The sequence below is a fragment of the Melospiza georgiana genome, chromosome 3, assembly GCF_028018845.1.
Source record: "Melospiza georgiana isolate bMelGeo1 chromosome 3, bMelGeo1.pri, whole genome shotgun sequence".
Classification (NCBI taxonomy): domain Eukaryota; kingdom Metazoa; phylum Chordata; class Aves; order Passeriformes; family Passerellidae; genus Melospiza; species Melospiza georgiana.
The window spans coordinates 34,835,657-34,843,712 of NC_080432.1; the positions used below are offsets into that span (position 1 = coordinate 34,835,657).

General features: G+C 53.7%; 1 protein-coding gene across 1 annotated transcript in view; it reads right to left on the reverse strand.

Moving 5' to 3' along the window:
- Nucleotides 1–5,618, reverse strand: part of PROX1 (prospero homeobox 1) — a 49,130-nt gene extending 43,512 nt beyond the window's left edge. The window contains exon 1 of the mRNA XM_058021438.1: nucleotides 5,554–5,618. The gene's annotated coding sequence lies outside the window, so the exon portion shown is untranslated. The remainder of the gene's footprint in view (nucleotides 1–5,553) is intronic.
- Nucleotides 5,619–8,056: the final 2,438 nt, after the last annotated feature.

Below are 8,056 nucleotides of genomic sequence, written 5' to 3' on the forward strand. Positions count from 1 at the left end.
CAGCCTGTGCTCATGTATTCTGGATGTACTAAAAGAATTTTCAGAGATCTGGTGTCAGAGAGAGCTATGCAAGGGACATGATGTTTGTTTACATTACTGGTTCCTTGCATACAGGAGAGCAAAGAATGATAAAAAATATATTAAAACCAAAAAGTATCATTAATTCGGATGCAAAATCCAAACAGCTTGACCTATTATCAGGTCACTGTCTTCAGAGATCTTTTCTTATCCAAAAGTACATTAAGCGAGCTAAGTTTGGTTACCTCATGATGAAAATAATGAAATAACAAGGATTTCTGCTGCAGGGGCCCAATTCTGCCACCTGCACACCAAGGAGCATCCCACCCTCCGAGCAACGCCCCTGGAGTCCCGGGATACCAAAATCCTGTTATGTGTGAGGAGTAGGGTCAGGCCCTGCTTGGCAGGGTCTAAAAGGCTGTCTCCTGCTTTCTCCCAACTGATGCAAATGGCGCTTTTCGGGGGGCAGAATCAGGCCTTACAATTAGACCATCACAAAAAAACCCCCAAAAACCTGAGGAATATCAGAAGGGCTGTTTTTGTAAAGAACTGGCCAAGGCACTGGCACAGAATAAGCCAGAGCTGAGTTTGACCTTTCAGTCCAGTGGTGTTCATTTGAAAGAGATCTAAACTAATTGGAAGACAACTGAAAGAGCTCCTGCTTATTTCACCTAAAATACTCTGAAGGCATCTACCATAAGGAAAATACTTGCCAATAGGGAAAGAAAACAAATCACAAGCAAAACCCACCAACACTGGAAACCTTCACGCTTTTCCTTCCTTTTCTGCAGTCAAGCTATGCTTGATTGAGAGCCAGCAATACGTTCCCAGACTCACACCAGAAACCTCATGTCAGGTTACAAGTTTTGCACTTTTCCCAGAAAATTCGAGGTGCCTGACCACGGTTCCCCTCTCTCTTGCCCAATCCCAACCAAGGACACACATGGGGAGGGCTTGCTGTACCCTTGAGTCAGCAGCTCAGGAAACAGGCTGTCCTGCGCCAGGTTGGAAGGTCATTGCCATGCATCCTTCCTCCCCAGTGTCCATTTCCCTCCCCAAGCCCCTGCGCCAGCGCTGCTCCACAGCCCATTCCTGCCACCACAGACATGTGGCAGGAGGTGCTGCAGAGCCACGTCCCCTCCTTCCCTCGATGGAAGCTGAAAGCATCGGAGTTATCGTACACTTAACCTGGGTATTAAGCAACATCTCCCATTTGCCCTGGTGTTATCCTGAGCCAGCCGGGCTGCCAGCTTTAAGGCTTACGTGCCTTTCGGCTTAAATATGAGAAATAGTTCTACTTTAGCCTGACAAAACAGAATGGGTATTGAATGGCCAGTTAATATTTCATTCTCTGAGGACCAAAACCAATTTGCACCTCAAGGGGAGTGGAATGGCACGTAGAGCGGGATGCAAAATCCCAGCCACAACAGGCAGAATTCAAGACTGATTAGATTAGAACTGAATAAATAAGGAAATCTTGGGGAGGGGGAGAAATAATTAGGAAGCGTGTGTCCTTTAGACAGTCACCAGTACTTTGGCTGTACATTGTCTCAAAACTATATTTTATACATCTAAAGTCTCTGCCCAGCTCTCCAGAAACCAGAGCTGGCAAGATAGGCTTTGATTGTCAAGATCTACGTAGAAATCTCCAGAAGCACCATTTCTTTCCGAATTGCAGAGTTTTAAATTTGCGAAAGTTAAATTTGGTTTATGCATCGCTTTTGATACTCGTTGCATGACAAGTGCAGTTTATGTTAAATTCACCAGCCACATCTCCAGCCTCAACTCGCACAACGTGGCTTCCTCAGAAACCAAACGTTTTCCATGCCGATGGAATTAAAATCATACCAAGGACCTCAGCGCTTTCTATGTCCATCTATAAATATAGCAGTAGTATTTTATTTACAAATTTACTTTCAAATCTTTTGTTTAAGGAGATATGATTACAATGTAGCTATGAATAACCTCTTAACAGCACAGTAGCAACAGACATGGATTTATTTCGTATCCATTTGATATACATTGACATTTAAAATGGTAACAGATTAATTTCTAAGTCTCAAAGAGTTGCTGTTACCAAACCTTTGGCTATGGTTTGTCAAAATGAGTATGCTGTCAGGTATTTAACCATACTCACTATTAATAAATCAATTTTTGTAATCAATTGTGTTAACTCATCTTGATCTAGAAAGATGTTGATCATTTTCTCCTAGATTAATTCAAACACCTACAGGATGCAAAGGAGATGTAAATTCAAACGCGCCCTCGTCAGCCCCTTTGAAGAACCCTAGCCTAACCTGAACAGCCATTAAATACACAGCACAAGAGTGCTAAACTTGATGGATATGCTTGGATGAATTCAAGGAGATATCAGTTTATACAGCTGAAATCTCTCCCATCTTTTCACAAGCCGACTATTTTCGTTGGTCCAGAGTCTGCCTGCTTCATGTCAGCCCATTATGCCAATACCATGCAAGAAATTTAACATCCTTCTGCTAATAGAAATATTTAGATCTTACACTCTAACGCACTACACAAGGGTATGGCTTTGCCAGAATCAGCCAGGAAGCAAGGATGAAAATTATTCTAGTCAACAGCATTTCATGCACAAAACCACAGCTAAAATTTGAAGAACAGATGACATCTGTTCACCATATCTGCTCAGTGCTAAAATCACATCAGCCACTAATGAGAAAGTGCTACCTTTTTGCACAGCTCTGACACAAGCTTTCTTGGGAGAAAGTACTACCTTTCTGCGCAGTTCTAACACAAGTTTTCTTGGGAGAAAAGATTTTCCAACTCCCTTAGCTGAGATGTCTAACAAGGAATTTGAAACAAGGCAGTAAGCGTGAGGAACTATTTGGGCAGTAAAAACCTACTTTACTAGGATTTCTCCACAAGAAGAAGCAGCAGCAAAAATCAGTGCCTGATTTACTTCAAAATTATGCTGCTTACTCTTTAGCCTTAAAGGAAAAAGCAACCCTCGTTTTATGAACCTGGTGATACCCAGGGCCCAATAGAGCAAGGTATTCAGCAATTCCTATGAATGCCAAGCATCCGCAATTCCCATCAACTACAGAGCTCAGTAACAGGAGGGATTCGGCATCTCATTAGTTCAGGCCTTTAAACTGGGGAGATGCAGGGCCCTCCATCACACAGCCCTGCTCGGCACTGCTTGAGGAAACAGATCTTTTGAATAAGAAAAAGAAATCAAGCTGCTCAAAGTAGAAAACTGAAAACATTTTTCTCCTCTCAAGCCAGTTTGGTCCCTGTTTTTTCACTGATCATGAAGAAAATAATTCACATGGCCTCTGTGTAGAGACAAAACTGAAAGATTCTCAAGATTCCTACTCTGAATTCAGCCCAAGTTTTCCAATATACTATTTTTTCCACGCTATGCGATGTCATTACATCACAATTCTTAAATTACTTAATTTAGCAGTTAGGCTGCACTTTGAGTCAGAATAAATCACTATTTAGAGACTACAAATTGCAGTATTTACAATTCTGCCCCGAATCGAATTAAACTTTTCAATTTGAAAATGTGTCCATTCTTATGAACATCTCAATTTATCAAGCAATCATAAAAGAGATAAGTTATACAAACTGAGAGGCCTCAGAGTTCAGCAGGCAGGGAAGTTAACTGTATATACCGACAGTGCCATTCAGCGAACGCAGGATACTTTACAGAATAATTTAATAGGGAGCTGTTAGTGTAAAGTATATACATTGTACTTTTTATCACAGTTCAACTCCTGAAATGTTGATACTCTGTCTACCCTTGAGTATTAATAAACATTTCACAGAATGTGATATTGCTGCTAAAGGTAAGCTCTGGACAAAAAGCAGATAAAATAAATGCAAAATGAGCTGCAGTGGTCGTAAACTTAAAGTGATCGATGGCAACTCAGAGAAAAACTGTGAGAAGAAGACATAAAGGATATGTACCACATGCAAATCTATGGCTAAGGAAACTGCCTCCCTATAATTCATCCTGCATATTGCCAAGCCTCTACAGGCAATGGAAGTGACAAATAATCTGAGCTTTTACACCTCACGGTGACACAAACACGTTTCTGTGTCCTGCACTCAACAACACAGCACCTTCTGCCACCAAGTCATGGCCAGAGATGCGTGGATGCGTTCCACGTGCTCCCCACCCGTCCCCACACCCGGATGACAGGTTTGGGGTGACACTCGCCATCCAGCCAGAAACACCACGGGGTCTGCTCGGGCTCGGGACCTGCGCGAAACCAGCGGCTTTCCAAAGCTCGTCCTGGCAACTTTCGCCCGACATTCAAGGGCACCTCTAGTCTGCAGCCGCGTCCCTCGCCAGCCCCGACTGAAATTCCCTACTTTGCCAAAGACATTAAGTTAATATCCCGCGTACCTGCTCTTCCGCGGCCGGGGCACAGCACAAGGACGCGACGCCGGCCCCTCGGGGAGCTCCATCCCGCCTCGGCCGCGCCCCCCGGCACCGCTCCCGCGCCGCTTCCCGCTGCTGCCCCCGCCGCCCCGGCTGGCTCTCCCTCCCTCCCTCCCTCCCGGCGCAGGGAGGCGGCGGCCCCCGGGACCCCCCGGTCCCGCTCCGGTCCCGCTGCCCCCGGCGCGCACCTGCCCGCAGCGCCCCGCACCTGCCCCGGCCCCGCCAGACGCCGCGCACGGACCGCGGGCGGCCGCGCAACTTCGTCCCTGTGTGCAAAGAGCCGCGGGCCCCGCTCCGCCCCCGCGGAGCGCCCGGAGCCCGTCGGGCCCCGCTCCTGTCGGGCCCCGCGATCTCGGCCCCCCCGCCCCAGCGCGCCCCTCCGCGCAGGCCCCACGCCCCCCAGCACCGCTCCCTCCTGCGCCTTAACTCCGCGCAAACACATGGCAAAGTGAGCCGGGTCACTCAGCCGCTAAACAGAAAATCGAAAAAGCCAAGAAAGATCTCCATCAACGGCTAAGAAAGAATTAAATCCCCCCCGGAGGAAAAAAAAATCAACAAACAACAACCAAACAAATAGAAAGTACCAATAATCCTAATCTTTTCCCAGATCAAGGCTCTTATCCCGCGACTTGCATTTGATCTCTTCTCATGTGCTCGCTACCTACCACTCAAATCCCATTTTCTATACATTTCCACCATTCGCGGCTCGTCCCACGCTTGGAAATGAAAAAGTAATTGCAAGGGTAAGAAGAGTAAGAATAAAAAGTCCCTGTCCTTCCCGGCTTGGGTTAAAAAGGAGAAGTAGCGACATGCAAATGACAGGCAAATTGGAAGAGACAAAAAGCAAGGCAGCTATAATAAACAGGACAAAGAGGAGGCTCGGAGGAGCGGAGCAGGAGTTTAAAGCGGGGATGGGGAACTTCGGCGGGGACGGGGGGAGAAAGAAGCTCGGAACAACAACAAGAAGCCAAATACTCGCTGCGCTTTCCGTCCCCGCAAAACTGCCCTCCAACCCACGGAATAAAATAAAGAGCGGTCCACAAAAGGTGGCAGCGAGAGAGCGAAGGGGAAGGGGGGGAGGATCACCTAACAACGAGCAGGTCACTTACTCTTCAGCCCTGGGCAGGCTACGGTGAGCGCTCCATCGGGCTCCTTACCGCTCACAAATCCTTACCGCTTTATCTACCGGGCAATTAAAACTACTCAGCTAATAAAGTCACTGCAATTTTGCCCCCTGGAAAAAGAAGCACAGGTTTGATAACGGTGATCAATATTTTGCTGGCGATTTCATCACCGCCCCCCTCCCCCCGGACCATTTAGAGCAGCCCAAGCAAGTGCGAATTTAGTGGTTAAAAAAAAAAAAAAAAATTTAAAAAACCCCGAAAGACCTGAAAAGGCCGAGAAAGCGGGGAGGGACGGAGGGGGCGCGGAGGGGCAGCGGGTACTTACTCGGTGCAAAGGCGACGAAACTGAGCCTCGCTTTTTTTTTTTTGCCGGTGGAACGAGAGAAAGGGCGACACGCACACGCACATGCACACACACACACACCCCGCACACGCGCCCCGCACACGCACACACGCACACGCGGACACGCGCGCGCAGCCGGCAGCCCCGGGTGCCGCTGATGAATATGATAATCGCGCGGGGGAGGGCGAGCGAGCAGCGCGGGCGGGAGCGCGGGCAGCGGCCGCGGGCTGCGGGCGCCGAGCGGAGCGGAGCGGAGCGGCGGGCGCGGAGCGGAGCGGGGGCGGCGGGAGCGACGCGGGGCAGGGCTGGGCTGGGCAGGGCTGGGCTGGCCGAGCCGAGCAGCGCTCCGCACCGCCACAAGATTTACTTTAAGACACAGCTGAAGGAAACAGGAAGACTAGACGTCACACTCGGAGTGACGTGGGCCCGGCCCAGCGCCCAATCGGGAGGCTCCTTGGGACGGACGGGGGGGACGGGGAGAACTTGGCAGGAGCGGGGAGAGAGGAGAGGGGAGCGCGGGGGGGTTGGGGTCGCCCCGCCCCGTCCCCGCGGGAAGGTGGCGGCGGCCGCGCACCTGCGGCGGGGACGGACGGACGGACGGACGCGGGGCGGGAGCGCCGGCAGAAGCGGCCCGACGGGGCGGCCCGCTCACCTCTGCCGCGCACCGGCGAGGGGCGGACAACAGCCGCCCCGCGTGGAGAGGGGTGGGTGACAAACTTTAGGAGAGTCACCCCCGCGTGGGCGGGGGCTGCTCTGCAGTGCCCCGTGCGGTAAAGTTTTCCACGCGAGAAGGCTTCCGCAGAGCGGTGTCGGGGCCACGGGGTGCGCCTCTTCCGCGCGTACAGCATCGGGCGCTGGAGCAAACGCGCTGCCGCCCCACGCGGGTCACAAACTCGGGGAGAGACGGGCCCGCGGCCGCCCAGCCCGCGGCACGGCGTCCCTCGCCGCCGCTCGGTGCCCTCGGCTCCGCCGCGCCTCGCGGGGCTGCCAGCGCCAGCCGCGCGGGCATTTTCCACGTGGGAGGCAGGAAATAAACACGAAATCGAGCATCAGGTTGCGGCGCGTGGAACAACCGGTGGTACTGAAACACGGGTCTTCGCTGCTGCCGGCCCCGGCCCCCTGCGCAGCGCGACCCAAGTTTAGCTCAACTTAACCCTATCCCATCCCGCTCCCGGCCGCCTCCGGTGGAAAGGTTGGGGGGGAAAAAAAAGGGATATTAAAAAAACTACTATAGTGGATCTCGGCTGGTCCGGGCTGCGATCCGGACCGTAACCTGTCGGGCGCGCTCTGTCCCGCCCGACCGCAGCGCGGGACAGGGAGCGCCCGCACCCGCACCCCTGCCCCTGCCGGTGCGGAGATTGGCCCGGCCGCTGCCGGCGGGGAGGCGAGGTTGAACGAGGGGAGACAGCCTCAGGCTTGCGGACAGCGGGGGATACACCAGGGAGAGGGAATAAAGTCCTGCGGAGGGCCTAGCGGCAGCGGAGCGCTGCAGGGCGCTCGGCGACAGGTAAGGACGGCGCTGCCTGGCCGGGCCCGTCCGCCCGCGCCCGCCCCTCGGGGCGGCGGGACAGGGAGTCCCGAGGGCAGGGGAGAGCCCCGACGGGGCCACGGCTGCCAGGGCAGGCGCCCCAGAACTTGGCGCTGCCACGCTATGCCAGCGGCGAGGGGCCGGGCCGCACCTCGCCCCCCGCTCGCCCTGGTGCCGGTGCCGCCGCTGAGGCGGGCAGCTGCTCCGCTCCTCCCGTTCCCACCGTGAACATCCGTCTCACTTGAGGGGAGCCGCGGCGCCGGCCCCTCGCCTGGGCACGGACAGCAGGCTGTGCTGAGCGCTGCCCTCCGTGCCAAAAGTTTGGGAGCCGGCCCGGGCAGCGCACCCGCCCTCGGGGCCAGCCCGTGCCCTGCCCGCGGGGTGAAACGCGTGTGCCCCGCGCCGGCTGCTCCGTGCCCGCCGCCGGGCCCGGCAGCTGCCGCTCGGCCGGGGGCGGCTCCGCGGGGCCTCCGCGGCGGGAGCGGGGTCACTAACGCGGGTGCATGAGCAACGCGACAAGCCGCCGCAGCCGATCTCTGAGAAATCGCCCGGGACCGGCTGGAGGGACTGCCGGAGCTGTCGCAGGGGAGCTGCTCCGCATTAAAAAAATTACATGT